The sequence below is a fragment of the Protopterus annectens genome, chromosome 2.part0, assembly GCF_019279795.1.
Source record: "Protopterus annectens isolate FY-2018-M chromosome 2.part0, PAN1.0, whole genome shotgun sequence".
NCBI lineage: Eukaryota > Metazoa > Chordata > Ceratodontiformes > Protopteridae > Protopterus > Protopterus annectens.
In genome coordinates this window covers 86921532-86942197 of record NC_056728.1, presented here as the reverse complement: position 1 = coordinate 86942197, position 20666 = coordinate 86921532, and positions in this window count along the sequence as shown.

Here is a 20666-nt window from a genome sequence, read left to right as displayed (position 1 = left end):
CCTATATATACACAGTACAAATCACATGATGCAAAACAATCAACTTCCTGCTTAAAAATTTTTTAACATGTATATAAGAAATACATATAAAAATATATACACATAAATAAAACCTAAACAGTAAACATAAATATAAATATAAACATCATTTAATATACATTAAATACTAAAATAAACAAATAAACACTTTAAAATCATCTTTTTAGTGGCCTCATTTTCAACCTAGGTTTTAGGGGAATGCATTCATTAAGACCATGCCCTTCCGTACTTCTCAACCTGGTAATCCAGATAGCTTCTAGATTCTCAGTCCTAATACTAATTAATTTAACTAATCTAATACTCTCATGCAGCAATCCAATCACTCTAACACCAAAAACATGAGATACATCTGTACTAGATACATGTTTAGAAAGTGCATTAGTTGTACTGAGTTTCCTGATGTTATAAACATGCTCCCTAATCCGATCCCTAAGATGCCTATCCGTCTTACCAACATAAAATTTGGCACAGGTCCTACAGCTAGCAAGGTAAACAACATGTTTACTATCACAGGTGCCAGAAACTTTAAAAATGTAATTTCTACCCTGATCAGGGTGAGTAAATGATGACCCACTATCTATATAGCTACACCAATTGCAATTCCCACACTGTTGAGTGCCAGTGCAAACACTTTGTAACCTATCCTCCTTCAGATAGCAAAGTCTCCTTTTAATAGATCTGTCATTTCTAAAACTGATCCTAGGAGTGTCGTCAATTATACCTGATACTTCACTGTCCGTCAATATCACCTGCCAGTGTTTCCTAATAATATTAATATACCTATCCACATCAGAAGTGTATTTCAGAGAGACTCTCAGATTAGCCTGAGTTGAGATCTTATCTGAAGTTTCAGAAGGTTGTTTCTTCATGGAGAAATAAGGTCTGGCTCTATCACTCCTTTTACACATAGCTCTAGGTACTTGTTCAGACAAGGTCCTATCATCATACCCTCTTTCTTTCAAGAAGCTTTTAACTCTATCCACTTCACTTTCAAAATCTTCTTCCCTCACATTTAGTCTTGAAGCCCTCATGACCTGATTTGCCTCAACATTTCTAAATATACGGGGGGGATGCGCACTGTCACGATGTAAAAGATGGTTAACATGACAACTCTTCCTGTACTGTTTAGTATATACATTCCCTTCCGGGTCTCTCAGTACTGCTACATCTAAGAAATCTAAACCTTCATAGGATATCTTATGTGTGAATTGCAAATAATCTGTAGACTTGTTAACATGCTGCAAAAATCTGGACAAACACTCCTCATCTCCCTCCCACAAAATAAAAACATCGTCTACAAATCTACGATAAAACAAAACATGCTCACCAAAAGGACCCTTAAAGATATAACGCTCCTCCCAAACTGCCATGACTGCATTGGCATAGCTATTGGCACAAGAAGTGCCCATAGCTATGCCATTGCACTGTCTAAACATCTGGTTACCAAACAAAAATATATTGTGTTCAAGCACCATTCTCAATAAATTTACCAATAAAGTGACTATCTCATTACTATACTGTGTATAGCTCTCTAAAAATTGTTGAACAGCTGTCACACCCATGTCAGTAACCAGATGTTTAGACAGTGCAATGGCGTAGCTATGGGCACTTCTTGTGCCAATAGCTACGCCAATGCAGTCATGACAGTTTGGGAGGAGCGTTATATCTTTAAGGGTCCTTTTGGTGAGCATGTTTTGTTTTATCGTAGATTTGTAGACAATGTTTTTATTTTGTGGGAGGGAGATGAGGAGTGTTTTCCAGATTTTTGCAGCATGTTAACAAGTCTACAGATTATTTGCAATTCACACATAAGATATCCTATGAAGGTTTAGATTTTTTAGATGTAGCAGTACTGAGAGACCCGGAAGGGAATGTATATACTAAACAGTACAGGAAGAGTTGTCATGTTAACCATCTTCTACATCGTGACAGTGCGCATCCCCCCCATATATTTAGAAATGTTGTGGCAAATCAGGCCATGAGGGCTTCAAGACTAAATGTGAGGGAAGAAGATTTTGAAAGTGAAGTGGATAGAGTTAAAAGCTTCTTGAAAGAAAGAGGGTATGATGATAGGACCTTGCCTGAACAAGTACCCAGAGCTATGTGTAAACGGAGTGATAGAGCCAGACCTTATTTCTCCATGAAGAAACAACCTTTGGAAAGTTCAGATAAGATCTCAACTCAGGCTAATCTGAGAGTCTCTCTGAAATACACTTCTGATGTGGATAGGTATATTAATATTATCAGGAAACACTGGCAGGTGTTATTGATGGACAGTGAAGTATCAGGTATAATTGACGACACTCCTAGGATCAGTTTTAGAAATGACAGATCTATTAAAAGGAGACTTTGCTATCCAAAGGAGGATAGGTTACACAGTGTTTGCAGTGGCACTCAACAGTGTGGGAATTGCAATTGGTGTAGCTATATAGATAGTGGGTCATCATTTACCCACCCTGATCAGGGTAGAAATTACATTTTTAAAGTTTCTGGCACCTGTGATAGTAAACATGTTGTTTACCTTGCTAGCTGTAGGACCTGTGCCAAATTTTATGTTGGTAAGATGGATAGGCATCTTAGGGATCAGATTAGGGAGCATGTTTATAACATCAGGAAACTCAGTACAACTAATGCACTTTCTAAATATGTATCTAGTACAGATGTATCTCATGTTTTTGGTTTTAGAGTGATTGGGTTGCTGCATGAGAGTATTAGACAGGATGATATGTATAATAGGACTGAGAATCTAGAAGCTATCTGGATTACCAAGTTGAGAAGTACGGAAGGGCATGGTCTTAATGAATGCATTCCCCTAAAACCTAGGTTGAAAATGAGGCCACTAAAAAGATGATTTTAAAGTGTTTATTTGTTTATTTTAGTATTTAATGTATATTAAATGATGTTTATATTTATATTTATGTTTACTGTTTAGGTTTTATTTATGTGTATATATTTTTATATGTATTTCTTATATACATGTTAAAAAATTTTTAAGCAGGAAGTTGATTGTTTTACATCATGTGATTTGTACTGTGTATATATAGGTGTGTCTCATTAGTGCTTGATGTACACCTGAGGAAGTTCATTTTGTGAAAGCGCTTGTGTTTTTGCACTAGTAAAGGCCTTGTTGGATTTTTGCAGCTGTCAGCATCTCTTTATCCATGAAAATGTATTATTTGTTATCATATTTCATTGTGTATGAGCTATCTGGTTTGGTTCCATACGTATGATTTCTTCTATTTCTTTCCATTTGGCATTTTAGCTTTTATTTAACCATAAGGGGATTGTTTTTATAATTGACAACAATGAATATAATTCTATTTCTGGAATACCACTTCCATCTATTGACCAGTCTCTTACATGATGATTTAACTCCAATCTTGATTTGTTAGGATACCAAAGAAATTTTAAAATTAAATTTTTTAATATGTTCTAGGAGGGGGTTGTGAAAGGGATTGTATTATATATAAAACTTTTTGTGAAATAATCATTTTTATTAAAGAAAGCCTCTCTTCCATGGTAAAAAAAAGTATTCCATTTATTATTAAGATCTTTAATAATAACTACATAGTTTTTATAATTCTCTTCTATTGTATTTCTAATGTTTTCTTTTAAAATTATGCCAAGATATGCAATTTTTCTCCCTCTACATATATAGAAAGTTTTTCTTCCATGTCATTAATATTTGCATTTATAAGTAACATTTTTGTTTTGTTTTCATTAAAAGTAAGTCCAGATTTTTTTCTGAAAGGTTTCTATTGCATAAAATGCAGCCTTAAGAGATTTTTTATTATCATTTAAAGTCAGAAGAATGTCATCTGTAAATAATAATATTTTGCAATTTAATTTATTATTTATCTGTACATCCCTAATATCGATTCTCAATCTTATATAGTTTACAAATGGTTCCATGATTAAAGTAAATAATAGTGGTGAAAATGGACAACCCTGTTTAGTCCTTTTAGAAACTGGAACTGACTCTGATATACAAGAAACAAGTTTTTATGTAAGCAAAAGAATTATCATAAAGTAAATTAATGAGCTGTGAGAAAGATGTTGAGAAGTTATACTCCTCTAAAACCAGTAATAAATATGACCATTTTACTGTGTCAAAAACAATATTTATGTCTAAGCTTAACAATGTTAAACTATCTTTTTTATCTGCAACATTTTTAATAGTTAATATTCTTTTAATATTGTCATAAGTATTCCTATTTATTATAAATCCAGTTTGATCATTATTAATCAGATATGGTAGAAATTATTGTAATCTTGTAGCATGTATCACCATAAATATTTTATAAGCAATATTTAAAAACAAAATTTGACTATATGAGGAACAGTCCACTGGATTTTTATCTGTCTTTAAAATTGGAGAAATAAGTGTGTATTTCCAGGATGGAGGAACTGTTGTTAAATCTATAAATCTGAAAGACTTTATGTAAAATATGTAAAGCTTCTGTAGGTAATGGTTTTTATAATTCCAATATCATGTCATCATTACCAGATGCTTTGTTAGGTTTTAGTTTGGTAATTTGAGTTGAGACAATAGTATGGGTTTGTCTATTAATTTCTTTTGATCTTCAGTCAGCCTATTTTTAGAGCAATTTTTGATAAAAGTTGTAATTATTTCTTGAGAATCCATTGTTGGATTATCTTGAATAACTTTATTAAAGTTGTTTCTAATTATTTGTAAACATTCATCTACATCAGTTACCATTTTCTTACTTTCAGAAGAATATGTTTCTTTAATATGGTTAGACTGAATACGCATTTTTGTTCTGGATGTTAATTTATGCATAGAAACAGGATAGCTGATTAATTTAATCTTCTCTAAATTTCTCATAACTTTATTATTTAAAATTTAACTAAATGAAAAAAACATCAGCACAAACCCAAAGGTCTCCCAAGGACAAAATAAAAAATATCAGAGAAAAAGAAAACAGGAGAACACCACAGTAGTAAAAACAATTTATTATACACATGCGCTTTCACATAGTTAATCTACGCTTTCTCAAGTCCTTAATACAACTTAGCATAGTAATACACCATTTATACGTTACAAAATAATAGAAAATCAATTAAAATAATTAAAACACTTCATCAAGCCATCAATTCACTTTTCTTTCATTTAAGGGCGGGCAACTAGCTCCGGTTTAATACACACATAGTTATTCAAACCAGGATATACATGTGCCTACAACCTTAAAATTCACTTTTGTTCTGCCCTTTCTACTTGAATATTATGATTACCTCCCTTTTTGTCAAGAGAAACTAATTGTAAAACCCTAAAACAAAAGCTATGTGTGGAAAATTCCATTAAATGCCTGGCTAAAGCATTCAATTTATTTTTATTTGTTATGTCATACATATGCTGATAAATTCTATCTTTAAGCCTTTTCTGGGTTTTACCTACATAAAAACATTCACAATTTTTACACTCCGCAAAATAAACTAAATTAGAGCTGTTGGATGTGCCATAAAATCTAGCAACAAAAGTAAAGGGCAGAGATGGATGTTCAAACTCCTGTACTTAATATACTCACACATCCTATAATTTTTACAAGGAAAAGTTCCTACTTTATGTGTGTATGATGTTGCACTTTGCCTTTCATTGCACAGAAGCTGTTTCAGATTCCTATTATTTTTATATACAAAACTAGGAGTCTGTCCTATAACATTAAGAGTTTCTTTATCTCCTGTCAAAAAATGCCAATATCTTCTCATAATATCACATATCTTATTACTATTATTGACATACTTGGTCATAAAACACACTTTATTTTTCCTATTATATGAATTTTTTTCTTTTGCCCACAGCTGTTCCATTATTACAACCGATATTCTGCATGAACACTTCCTTAATATTTTCTAAGTTAGATTTTCCATATCCTCTATCAACCAACAATTCTTGTAACCTATCTAGCTTTTCCCTTTTATCCTTATCTGTGTTGCATATATTATTCATTCTATGTAGCTGTCCTTCAACTATGTTGGGAAAAATGTGTCTCGGATGCATACTAGTATATTCTAATAAACTATTCTTCCAACATGTCTTATGAAAGAGCTTGGTGTTTATGGCTGCCATTTCATCCCTGTAAACTGTCATATCTAAGAAGTCTATGCAATTAAGGGAATACGATGTAAACTTTAGAAAATCTGTTGCCTGTCCCAAATACTTTATAAAATCTAGTAAAGAATGTAGTTCCCCATCCCACAACAAAAAAATATCATCAACAAAACATTTATACATCTAAACATTTTTATTAAATTTATTGTTAAATACATGTTTCATTTCCCAGTGGTATACTGTCAAATTTGCATAAGAATTTGTGCAGGGTGTTCCCATAGCAACCTCCCACTTTTGCAGATATATAGTATTCTCATACATAAAGATTTTGTTAGATAGGATGAGATCCAATAGTGTACAGATCAACAGAATTTCATTAGTATTACTATACCCCAGACTATTCATAACTTCTCTAACAACTTCTATACCATAAGTGTTGCTTATGCACATGAATAAACTTTGAGCATCTAGGGTAACCATGTAACAACCCTTCTTGGCATATTTAACAACAATTATTTTATCCCTTCTGTATGTATATCTGTACTATCATGTACAGTCTTTTCAGTGTTTTGTTTACAAGCACCAATAAAACATATATTTCTGTCATACTATCAATAGACTGTATGCTTTTATAAGTTTATCATTCCCCCATAGAGTTTTATAGTATATTATTTCATTTCCTGTTTCTCCCCTTTTTCTCATACATCTTGAAAGGAGAAATCATGTTTTGTAACTAATGACCAATTAGAACCAATTCTTTGGGGGATGGTAGGGGATTCTAGCATATGCAGCAAAGGCTCATAACCATCATTTATAGTAACACCGAACAATTGTGTTATGTAAATCTGCAGACAATGACTATTTGTATAATTTACTTATCAAAATGTGTAATAAAACTTTTATGTAGTCTAACATTTATTCAAAACTATCTTCTCATAAATACATTAAATACTGCTAAATGATGATTCACCTACTCCATTTAACTATTTTTCCTATTAGCATTTGTTTTCAATTTAAAACATCCTATCTCCAAAATAAGCTTGCTTAGAGAGGGTTTATTATAGAACTGCTGTTAGTAACAACACAACAATACTAATACAGTCTATTAAATAAAATATGTGTCCTCCCATAACTAAAAAACACTTCTGCATGAGAGTACAGTTTAAAATGATATATATGTTTTAGTACAAAAATAAAAATTTAAAGTAATAACAACTTTATAAACTATATATATATATATATATATATATATATATATATATATATATATATATATATATAAGCGCTACAGGATCCTGAAAGCCCAAAATCCTGAAGACCAAAATGCTGAGACCAAAATCCTGAAAGTTCAAATTCCTGAAAACTCAAAATACTGAAAACTCAAAATCCTGAAAACACACAGGATACCAACACTTACTATATTCCAGCACAAGTACATACAGAAGCAAATAAAACACAAACTATATTACTGTTCTCCAAGTATAAAATGGGAGGCAAGCCCACCTGCACCCCCCACACTTACTGCTACTTAAATATATCAACTCCAAGATTGCACTTAGTGCAGCGAAGTGCAATCTTGGAGTTGATATATTTAAGTAGCAGGGGGTGTGGAGAGCACAGCCCCCCACATGGGGGGTGCAGGGGGCTTGTCCCCCTCTATATAGTTGAAGGGTAATATGTTTATGTATGTACTTGTGCTGGAATATAGTAAGTGTTGGTATCCTGTGTGTTTTTAGGATTTTGAGTTTTCAGGATTTTGAACTTTCAGGATTTTGGTCTTTCAGGTTTCTGTAGTGCTCCTATATATATATATATATATATATATATATATATATATATATATATATATATCAGTAGGCCTTCTACCTCTCCCCCTCCTACCCCTACAAGGCCTCATAACTCCCTCTTCTTAGCTCACTTAAATATACGAAGTGTAAACAATAAAGTTACACACCTTCATGCCCTACTGGATGTACATGACTTTGACATCCTTTGCTTAACCGAAACATGGTTAAAACCAACAACCCAAGACTATGAAATCACCCCTCCTGGATATAACATTTTAAGAATGGATCGCCTTAACAAGAAGGGTGGGGGTGTGGCTATAATATACAAAGCAGGGCTCCAACTTTCACTACTAGATACTCACCCACGATCCACTACTAACTCTGAAATTATTATCACTAAGCTACAGCTAAATACTTGTAAATCCATCTACATTTTATGCTCATATCTTCCTCCAGGCAATAACGTCAACTCCCTCAAAAATATCCTTTACTGGCTGTCCATTAACTATCCACAGGAAACCATTGTGCTAGGTGACTTTAATATAGACTGGAATACCTGTAATACTGACAACCCAACTAATCACATAAATTTACATGGCTTCTCCCAAATTATCACCTCACCTACTCACACCCATAAACCCACCAACAAAGAAACCACCCTTGATTGGATCCTAATAAATACCCAGTCCATAACCTATAATGTAGGTATACTGCCTGATGACCTTAGTGATCACTCCCTAACCTATATTATTAGGAAAAAGCTTAATATACCCAGCCCTACAACTTTTAGAACTACTCACTCAAATAAACATTTCAACCCAGAACACTTCCAAAATGAATTGAGTGTATGTAACTGGACACCATTAAAACACCTCCAACTTGAAGAAGCTGTGGCATACTTTAATTCCAAGTTCCTTGAAATCCTTGACTACCATGCCCCTTCCTGTAGCCTTAGGAACTCCACCAAAACAGCTCCATGGCTTACTAAGGAAACTAAGAAAAACATTTTGCTAAGAAACAAATTCTGGGCCAAATGGCGTACCTCTAAAAGCCCATCTGATCATGTAAAATTTAAACAACTCAGAAACTCTACTAAAACATCTATAATATCAGACAAAAAAAAATTCTTCTTCCAACTTCAAAATACTAACCAGCAAAGTCCACAGAAATTTTGGTCAGGTATCACTAGACTCATTCACCCAGGCAATTCTAAAACTCCAACCCCATCTGGAATTACCCTTGGCACTCCCAAACAAATTGTTGACTCCTTCAATAACTTCTTTATTGAAGCCATCCAGTCACTTGCTAACTCTCTACCTCATGTATCCTCTAATCTGCCCTCCTCCTCACATACCTCATCTCCCATTTTCCAACTCTGCCCTGTCCCCACATCCCTCATCTGTACCCTCCTTCAAAAACTCAAACCCACTACCCCTTCAGCAGTCCATTTGCCTTCTAAATACCTTCAAATTGACGCTAAAGTTATTGCCTTCCCAATCTCTATCCTTATAAATAGAACCATTATTGAAGGTACTATCCCAGCCATCTGGAAAGTTTCACATATCATCCCACTACATAAAGGTGGCAACTCATCAGAACTTTCAAACTTCCGTCCAATTGCCCTCCTCTCTCCAATAGCAAAAATCATGGAAAAATGCATCCACCATTAACTATTAGACCATCTTCTTCAAAATAACCTATTAGCCAGCTCCCAGCATGGCTTTCGACCTTTCCATAGCACCACTACTGCCCTCCTTTCCTTTTCTGACCACATCAACAAAAATCGCAACAATAATACCCTGTCTTCTGCTATCTTTATTGATCTTTCAAAAGCATTTGACATGGTTAACCATCAGCTACTGCTGAATCTTCCCAAGTCCCTCTCATCTGATACTCAAGCATTACAGTGGTTCAAGTCCTATCTAGACAATAGGCAACAGGCAGTGCTATGGGAAAACACTCTATCCTCCCACCTACCTGTCACCTTTGGTGTACCCCAAGGATCCATATTAGGCCCTCTTCTGTTCTCTATCTTCATAAATGATCTATCTATTAGTATTCCCCAAGCTGTAACTATACAATATGCAGACGACTCCACATTAATATCTTCAGCCACAGGGCCGTCTGAACTGCAGTCCCTCACCCAGAATACCTTTGAGCTTGTAGAAGAATGGTTTCTACAGCGGTGTCTCCTCCTTAACCCCAAAAAGACTAAACTCTTGTTCTTTACTCCTGCACAAAAGTCCACCCCACTTAACTTCACTATCAAATCTAAAAATGGTACAGTCATATCTCCTGACACTACTACTAAACTCTTAGGAGTAACTATTGACCACAGCCTTAACTATGATACTCACATCAACATCACAATCAAATCCGTAAACCAAAAACTTGGCTCCCTCTATAAAATAAAGCCCTTCCTTACTCCTATAGCTAGAACTACTATTGCCCAAACCCATCTTATCTCTACTCTCTTTTATGCCTCTCCTATATATACAAATCTATCCAAATGCAACCTTCACAAGCTGGTAGTCTCTTACAATTATATTGCCAGATTTGCTACCAGCTCCCCTTTTAGAACACACCACTGCCTAAATATGAAGCTGCTTGGTTGGCTTGAATTCCACAATCAAATTTTATTTCATCAACTGAATATTGCACATAAAACCCTTTACCACCCAGAAAACATACCAATTCTCACTAGTCTAATCTGCCCATATAAGAATTGTACAAACCTATGCTCAGCCAATAAACTTCTGCTATCCATACATAAACCCAACAACAAAGCAGGAGATTCCCTTTTCTCTAATACTGTGGGGAAAAGTTGGAACCTACTTCTCAGTGAACGCACATCACTATATTCAACAATATTCTTCAAAAAGAAACTAAAACAATACCTTAAAAACCATTGGCTATGTCCCTGTTCAAACCCTGACTAAGACTATCTCTGTCTATTTACATCACAATCAGTCTTCCCAAGTTTCTTACTCACTTTATTGCCACTTTAAGGCCTCTACCATCTAGATGCTCTAGTTGCTCATATACACCTAAGATGTAATTTACCTCTTTTTCTCTCCCGAGTTACTCCCCTTCCACTTACTCTTCCAGTCCTGTTTTCAACTACCTGCTCTCCCACACTCCCATATTCTGCAGAAGACTTTCTTCCCACAGCATTCACACACAAAGAAAAAAAAACTAAGTATTACCTTATCTTATTTTTGTGCTATTCTTCTGTTCCATCAATGTTTGCTAAATTACCTTAATCACCTGTTTTTGTCTAGCAACCTATCTGCATCTGAAGTTTAATGTTCTGTAACTTATTACTTAATACTTTGTGTGTCTAGTATGTTTTAATATGGAGCTTTTCTCCCCGGGCCTCTACTGAAAATGGACATATATCCAGCTAGACTAGCTCGGTCAACAAATGTAAAATAAATAAAATAAATAAAAAATCAGACAACTGACATAAGAGCTAATTTTTTTTCTCTTTTTCCTTTCCCTTTTCCCCCATTTCTCTTTTTTTCCCTTCTATCTTCTCCCCACCCCCTTTCATCTATTCTCTCTTTAAAGTAATACACTTTTTCAATTTATCATTTTATCATGACAATAAAAGCAGTCTGTAATAATTAGAAGGAAGCAGTTAATCAGTCTTTATATCTCTTTCATGACTTCTTATTTTACTGCTTTCCTCATCCTAAACCATCTCTCTTATTAGAGTTTCAGCTTGCCAAATTAAAATCTAAAACTACACATTTAAAAATATATTTTGAGAGCAACAGGCTGACTAAATATTTTCCAACGCACTTTCAAAATTCAGTTCCAAAAACTAACATTTATAATAAATGTTAGAGACAGCTGACACTCATTTATCACATCACCCTTTCAGAAAGATTGTATGACTCCTAATGTATTAAAAAATTAAGCTAACAATGTTGTACAGGGCCAATGTGGAAGATATTCAGAACTAACTAGTAAGCCACAGTAAATATACTCTCTCCATTAATAATGTTGAGGAAGAAGTAATAAATTTATAGATAAAGTCAAAAAGATTATGTTGAAAAAAGTAAATTGTTTTATTGAAGCAGTTATATTAATGTTAGCTAAGTTGAGGAACTATAGGTAGCCCAACTACGAAAATTCTCTACTATGTGTAACTGTACACATTCTGCTTGAAAATGGCTTTAAACTGATGACTTTCTTCAGCTTCAGTTGTCCTAGCAGTGAATCAAGCATTTATAGCAATGAAATGACTGCTGATTAACATATAGCTGAAGTTGTAAGGAAATTAAACACGGCCCCTTTAAGTAAGTATGTTTAACAGCTGTCTCTTTAATGTGCCACATCAAACATAATGGTCACACAGTTTATTGCCTGTCTTCATTTATTTAATATTCGAGCCTGTATATTACCAAACTCGTGATCTTAGCAGGAAAACTAGGATACTCATAAAAGATGAAATTTCACCTAAATAAAAGCACTTGAGCTTTATTCATTGTTCAACGGTTAAAGCCTTTATGCCCAAATCAGGAACATTTAACTGTAACCGTTCATTCGCAAAACAAAAAACGAGCAACTGCATTCAGCATATACAGTTCATAAACAACATCAGTCTCCCCAAACAAAGCACCGCTTCACATTTAAGCTCCATATTACTAAAAACATGCATTTTTTTCCTTTTAACAAAATTAAAGAGTTTAATTAATTTAAATTAAGTAGTGTGAATCACCCCCACCACCAAGTATCATTGAAAACATTGGATTACTTAGAAAAATCAAATGAGAGAAAGGAAAAATATGCATCTTAAACTATGCTTATTATTATTAAACTTTGTCAATCAAGCTGTAATAAAGCATATAGCAATACTCAGTAACTAACTACATTACTCCCTCCCCTCTTCACTCCTGATTTCTAATGATTATTAATGAATTTATAGCTCTCCTTTAAGCAACCTTTTTAATTAACATAATAGCTTTTAGAGAAGATATCAAAAATGAAAAGAGAAAGGGTAAGAGAGTGAAAAAGAGAACAAAAAAGAGCAGAATAATTACACACACACACACACACACACACACACACACACACACACACACACACACACACACACACACACACACACACACACACACACACACCAGTGGTAGCTGGTGACTTTAAATCAAAGGGGGGACTGCAGGAGACAGCTGAATGGGTGGGGCCAATGGGAATGGGTGTGGCCAACTTGAAAGGAGCAGAGCTATGCTCAAAACCACAAAACTGGGATTTTAATTAAATACACTGCCCTGGGTGCCAAACCAACATTATGAGACTCCAATCAAGACAAAATGAAGAGAAAATAAAAAAAATATTTCAATGCATTGGCTACCTGACAGCTTACTTAATATCTAGATGGAAACAAAAGGGTTGTGAAGCATGAAAAAATAAATTATTTTTAAATACATTATTGGAATGCCAGTCAAAATAAAGTATAAAAAACAAGCAGCACTCAACTTAAACCACTTCCCCTTGCACTGCAGTTCTAATTATAATTTATATTCAGCTTTATAAAAGTACCAAGTAACATGCTGAAAGCAGAAATTTCTGTAATACAGATTACTCCACTTGTAAAAACAATTATCTACTTGTTTCATCGGGAAAACATGATCAAAGTAAAAACTGAACAGCAAACAAGAAACAAGCTCAAAATAAACTGCTTAAAGGATTACTGCACAGGTTGTGGACCACACATGATAGATTGGCATTCTGTTTAGTTTAAAGGTAAAGCCTGCAAAGATGACTGCGAGTCTCCAACAAATGTAATGTGACTCTGAAAATACTGTAATCCTGTTCTTTATTAGAAATACTGTCATATGCATTTCAATACCTAAGGCTTATACTTTCTCTAGCTATGTAAATATTCTCTGCCTAGCAACAACATAAAGGCTTTCAATGCTGATAATTATTTAACAATATGCTTATTAAAGCTTACTTGCATCTTACAATCCCAGACAAGCTTACCTGATGGTCATTAAAGCATTGTTTCTTAAGCACAGAGAAACATGCACTGCAACAACATGCATTTTCTGAATAATAAGAAGCATAAAGCAACAATATAAAAATATGACAGAAAACCAAAACATTCTGCAAAATGAAGGATAGATGAAAAGCCACTGTAGTACTTCTGTCTACCTTGGATGGGGGGGATACTTTTCACACTTATACTGCATAACTGCTCCTTGCCTTGCTTGGACACATCCAGAGTCACTACATGGGGGAGTGGGGTACAAAAAGTATGTCACAATTTGAAATGTCTCTGGCTGATGGTGATGGCCCTGACATATTTCTCATACCTCTCAACCTCAGAGCAAGAAATCTGGAAAAGCCATAAATAGAAGTGGGACAAAGGCCCAAAAATAAGGAAAATTTTTAAATATTGCTCTTGTATAAACTTAGACAGTTGATAGAATAACAGGTCTTGCTTTAGCATGCATTTTTCTGAAGGGTATGAAGTCTGAAACTCAATATCTGTCATTATTAAATGACTTCAATCCTAAATGATTTGCCAGAAAACCACAAATTTTATGAGGAACAAACCAAAAATAAGAAGCAAAAGATCTATTCAAAATCTGGACAGTTGAGAGTTATAGTTCAGCCGGGAGAATTGTGCGGCAGAAATCCTACATGACAGCCTTGACTCCCTAGGTGTGGCCAATAAGTACCCACCCCCCAAAAAAATGAACATCTAAGAGAAGTGATTGCTTCAGTCTGGCTTCATCACTTTTGGTAGTATTCAGACTCAGTGAAAATATTCAGCAACAAAAAAAGTTTGTGCTTGTAGACAGTTGATTTAACTGGTTCCTAGTTGAACACATCTACCCCTTGAAACATCAGATTCAAATGTAATTTTCTGATGTACTCTCTTAAGTCCATGAGTGTATTCATCATACAGGCTGGTTTATTAGGAGTAAATGTGAAGCCTTTTGCTAAAAGGTTACAAACATGAACATTTAAATCAAGTGTAGTGAAATTATACACCCTAAAATCACATACAGTGTTAAAATGAATGGAAACAGCTGGTAACAAAACCATCTCAGTTGTGCCCCCCCCCCCGAAAGTCTCTGTCGTATTTTGAAGTGGAATGTCAATATTTAATACCGCCCCTGTTTTGCCTTACAGGGGCCCTTGTATTGTCATCTGTTCCCCCTGCTCCTCCTTTGTTAGAAGTTCTGTTCTTGTTGTTTCCCATAAGTGTTCATACAATGGGGTTGTTGGTTTTTGATTCGCTCTGACCGTCTCAGGGGAAGATATTCCTCTTTGTCTAAATTCACTCCTAATAAACCAGCCAGTATGGTGAATACACTCATGGACTTAAAAGAGTACATCAGAAAATTAAATTTGAATCTGGTGTTTCAAGGGGTAGAGAATGTTATGCATCCTTTACACATTTCTAAAACCTATAACCCTCCACTCACCCCTCTTTGGACATTTTTGAAAGGGTATGTGAGTTGGACATCAGGACTCACTGTGGGAATATGTATAAGCAAAGAACTAAAAATAACTTAAGTGTTGAGGAAGAAATGGAACTTAATATTTTGTCAACAAACTAATTTGAGGGTCATGAAACCGGATAAAGTGGGTGGTGTTGTCCTTATGTGGAAAACAGATTACATAAAGAAGATAAAAGAAATCTTGAGTAGTAAGACATATGCATACAGTTCACTGAATGAACTAAATGGAGCATACAGGAAAGTCTGTGGCTTTCTCAAAGACCTCTTCTTTGATGGGCTCATCACTTTAGAGGAACATAGATTTTTAACCATGGACTTTCCAATTAGACCTACTAATTTTTGGGTTCCAAAGATACATAGTGACATACACCAACCCCCTTTCCATCCCATTGTTGATGCTAGAGGTTCTATAACATATTCACTGGCAAAATTCTTAGATCTACAGCTAAAGTATTTGATAAAATCTGAACCTTCATTATGCATCGACTCATGGGATTTCTTAAAGAAAATCAATACAACTGAGTTTAATAACTCTTGCATATTCATACCAGTTGATGTAAGGGACCTGTATTCTGTCATTCCTCATGACTTAGGAATAAATTGGTTCTGTGACTATCTGATGTCAAAGAGAGTCAGACAAGATAAAACCAATATGCTGGAACAACTTTTAGACATAGTTGTAAGAAACAACTATATTGTATTCGACAGTGAATATTACATCCAGATAGAAGGAGTAGCAATGGGTATAGCATGCGGAGGCATGTACGCAAATGTGGTAATGCTGGAATGGGAAAAGAAATTCTTATTTGAGTCTATTTTTTCCAACATTGCCACATGTATACCCATTTCCTGGATGACATATTCATCCTTTGGAATGACCCAAGAGAACAAATAGAGCCATTCTTAGATTATATAAATAATTCTACATCTTTTTTAAAATTCACACATTCTGTGAACAATAAGGAAATTGCTTACCTTGACATTTTACTTAAAAAAGACTTAGAGCGTAATAGATTTACAGCTGAAATATACTGTAAAGATACATATTAGAACAATTTCTACACTACATGAGCTGCTATCCATTCCACCAAAAACTAGGAGTCCTTAAGGGACAATTTGTAAGGGCTGCTCGTATGGTGTCATTAAATGAATGCTTTTTAAAGGAATGCAGTAATTTGAAGGAAATGTTTTTGAAAAGAAGTTATCCATCCGATTTAGTGGAAAACATCATGAATGAAGTAATAGAAAAAAGAGCAAGGGGACACTTTGTACCCTTGTTAAATTCTGAATGTAATATAGACACAAATTTTGAAGTTAATACAAGTAATATTAGTGTTAGAGCTGAGTCTATAGTCTACCACTCTAGTCAATTGGATGTTGAAACAATTGAAAAAGGAAATTAGTTTAAATTATGTTTTCTAACCAGTTTTTCCACTGATGCATACTTTATAAAGGACATAATAGTGAAAAATTAGAAATTCTTAGCATGTGAAAGGGATATAAAAGCAATTCTAGGTGATAAACCTACATGTGTGTTCAGGAAAGGACATAACATTAAAACACTATTTGAACAACAAAAAGAGGCACAATGTACGGGGTATGTGTACAAATGTGGGTCCTATAAATTATGTTCTTATATTTTAGAGGTTAATGAAGTAAACATCAATGGAATAAAAATAAAAATCAGGAACAGATTTTGTTGTACCACTGAAAGAGTGATCTATTGTGCCCTTTGTGATCTATGTTTATGCTTTTTCTTTGGAAAAATGGAGCGCAAGCTCAAAAACAGAATAAGTGAACACCTTAGGAATATCAGGAACCAATGCCCACTTAATGCACTCGCTAAACATATAAGGCAATATAATGAACATAAATTCAAGTTTGTTATATTAGAATCAATATCTCCCTCAGTTAGAGGTGGAGCATGGCCTTATTTACTGGAGAAAGCAGAATTAAGTTGACAAATCTGACTAGAATGTATTCATTGGCCAGGCTTGAATGATAGCCAGTCAATTTCCAGTTTATTAAAACCTAAAGCTTTGAAAAGATAAGATTTGATTTTGCTAAATAATGTTTATTATTAAATAAGTATTAAATGTTCAGTACTTAATACCTAAATCATTTATCAACACCTTCAGTAGGCTAGAGTTTGATGGCTTAAATATTCTTTTGCATTTTAGGATTTTAAAACAACTGTTTTGCATGTTTAGATTACATGCCAAACTATAGTAATATTTATGTGATTTTATAAATATAGCTTTTTATTGTGTTGTAGTTATATAGCATGACATTACTTGTGTGGTTTTATGCATGTAGTTTCTTATTGTGTTGTACTTGCTTTAAAAAAACAGTGGTCCTTTAAAACTTTTTTGTAGATGAATGGAGGAGAGGAAATGAGGTCACATGTTTTACCTTTTAAAAGGAAGCTGAATGTAAAGTACTTTGTCTGATGAAGTTCCTGTATTAATTTTTTAAGGGACGAAAGCGCTTACATTTAGAATTTGGATTACACTTAGAGTTCAAAGTTGGATTTATCTCTGCTTGCTCCAACACTGTTGTCTGTTGCATTGTGTTTGAATTTGGACTACAATTTTGCTTGCTGCACTACACCTGGTGTGAGCTTTTTTGTGGATTTACTGGTTTGCTGTCTGTATCTTCAGCATTTGTATATAATTCGAAGTACTATAAAAAACTTATTTCCTGAAAACTAATTTATAGTTTACATTGAATGAATATTGAATATATATATATATATATATATATATATATATATATATATATATATATATATATGTGTGTGTGTGTGTGTGTGTGTGTGTGTGTTAATTATTGATTTTAAACTAAGAACTAAAAAAATAGATTAGATTAAAAGTAATTACCTTATTTAAGAATGCATCCAAGCTTCCTTACAGATTGTAAGTATATTAAGAAATTATACTTTTTAGTTAATACTAAGCTGTTTATAAGCCACACTATCTCACAGCTGCCATCCATTCCACCAAAAACGAGGAGGCCTTAAGAGACAATTTGTAAGGGCAGCTCATATGGTGTCATTAAATGAATGCTTTTTAAAGGAATGCAGTAATTTGAAGGAAATGTTTTTGAAAATAAGTTATCCATCCGATTTAGTGGAAAACATCATAAATGAAGTAATAGAAAAAAAGAGCAAGTGAACTCTTTGTACCCTTGTTAAATTGTAAATGTAATGTAGACACACATTTTGAAGTTAATACAAGTAGTATTAGTGTTAGATCTGAGTCTATAGTCTACCACTCTAGTCAATTGGATGTTGAAACAATTGAAAAAGGAAATGAGTTTAAATCATGTTTTCTAACCAGTTTTTCCACTGATGCATACTTTATAAAGGACATAATAGTGAAAATTTGAAAACGCTTAGTATGTGAAAGGGATATAAAAGCAATTCTACGTGATAAACCTACATGTGTATTCAGGGAAGGACATGACATCAAAACACTACTGGAACATCAAAAAGAAGAGCAACGTACAGGGTACATGTACAAATATGGGTCCTGTAAATTTTGCTCCTATATTTTAGAGGTTAATGAATTAAACATCAACGGAATAAAAATAAAAATTAGGAACAGATTTTCTTGTACCACTGAGAAAGTGGTCTATTGTGCCCTTCGTGAGCTATGTTCATGCTTTTACATTGGAAAAATGGAGTGCAAGCTCAAAAACAGAATAAGTGAACACCTTAGGAATATCAGGGACCAATGCTCACTTAATGCACTTGCTAAACATATGGGGCAATATAATGAACATAAATTCAAGTTTGTTATATTAGAATCAATATCTCCCTCATTTAGAGGTTGAGCAAGGCCTTATTTACTGGAGAAAGCAGAATTAAGTTGGCAAATCTGACTAGACTGTATTCAGTGGCCAGACTTGAATGATAGCTAGTCAATTTCCAGTTTATTAAAACTTTGAAAAGATAAGATTTGATTTTGCTAAATATTAAATGTACAGTACTTAAAACCTAACTCATTTATTAACACCTTCAGCAGACTAGAGTTTGATGGCTTAAATATTCTTTTTGCATTTTAGGATTTTAAAACAACTGTTTTTCATGTTTAGATTATATGACAAACTATAGTAATATTTACGTGATTTTATAAATGTAGCTTTTTATTGTATTTGTATAGCATGGCATTATTTATGTCGTGTTATGCATATAGTTTCTTACTGTGTTGTACTTAAAAAAAAAACAGAGTGGTCCTTTAAAAACTTTTTTGTAGATGAATGGAGGAGAGGAAGGGAGGTCACAAGTTTTACCTTTTAAAAGGAAGCTGAATGTAAAGTACTTTGATGAAGTTCCTGTATTAATTTTTTAAGGAACAAAAGCGCTTACGTTTTGAATTTGGATTAAACTTGGAGTTCAAAGTTGGATTGATCTCTGCTTGCTGCATCACTGTTGTTTGCTGCATTGTGTTTGAATTTGGACTACAATTTTGCTTGCTGCACTACACCTGGTGTGAGCTTTTTTGTGGATTTACTGGTTTGCTGTCTTTATCTTCTGTTTTTTTTTTGTTTTTTTTGTCGAGGTGCTCACCAGATCAGCTGTTGCAGCACTTATACAAACTTTGACTGGTTTCTAAATGGAGAACGATGAAGTATCAACTCCACTTGCCAATTCTACAGATGACCTTACTGTCTTAATTGATCAACTAATGGAAAGGATGGAAAGGCTAGAACAGCTTTCGTTGTCACAATTATCACAACTAACCATCCACGCCACACCGGGCACTTCTTCTTTTCTTCCTGCACTAAATTTCCATTTGCCTGGGTTGAGTGAAACTAATGGGAACCAAGCTGTGGTTCAGAGACCTGCTGTACGCTCAGAATCACAGGTCAGTAACAATGCTACATGTGAATTTAATAGAGACAATGTAAACAGTACTGTAAATGGTTCCAACTCCATTTTATCAAACTGGCTTGTCAATAGTTGTCCGTTTACCAGCAGAGTGGGAGAGGTGAATACTAACCACTCATTTAATAATTGACTGAATCAACTAGATCACATTTTGCTTAAAATTAAAAAGATACAAATGGACAACCATTATTTCAAGGAGTGAATTAAAAGGAGAATTGCTCCTAAGGGTTTGCGAATGTGGCGCTACCCAACAGGTATTATAACAAATTCCCAGTTTCATAGGGAACTTCTCCAGTTATTTGACCATTATGGATTTGAGTATATGGACATGGTAATTAAAAATAATGATACACAAACTGAATCACTGGGGGAAGAAGTAAAACTTTTAGATAGCA